Consider the following 317-nt stretch of genomic DNA (forward strand, 5'->3'; position numbering starts at 1 on the left):
GGTTTGAAATATTTAAATTCCTAGATGTGCTGGTTAGGATGCTTTTAGATGAATTTGTTTTAGGGTGCTAGTTAGAACTAAATCACCATAATTAATCGATACACTTTCGCGTTACTAAAAGAAGCCAAAAATAAAGTGGTTGCTCTCCTTATGTTCAACCCGTAGCTACACTGATCCATACGCTTATGGTTACTTTTAAATCTTAAATAATAACCACTTGATTGTATCTTGATAATCCATCCATAAATGACAATAAGGCATGCCCCTCTGTATCATTGGTCAATATGTCAATGTGAGATGATAGGAAATCATCTTTT

This window comes from Macadamia integrifolia, chromosome 1, assembly GCF_013358625.1.
Source record: "Macadamia integrifolia cultivar HAES 741 chromosome 1, SCU_Mint_v3, whole genome shotgun sequence".
Classification (NCBI taxonomy): domain Eukaryota; kingdom Viridiplantae; phylum Streptophyta; class Magnoliopsida; order Proteales; family Proteaceae; genus Macadamia; species Macadamia integrifolia.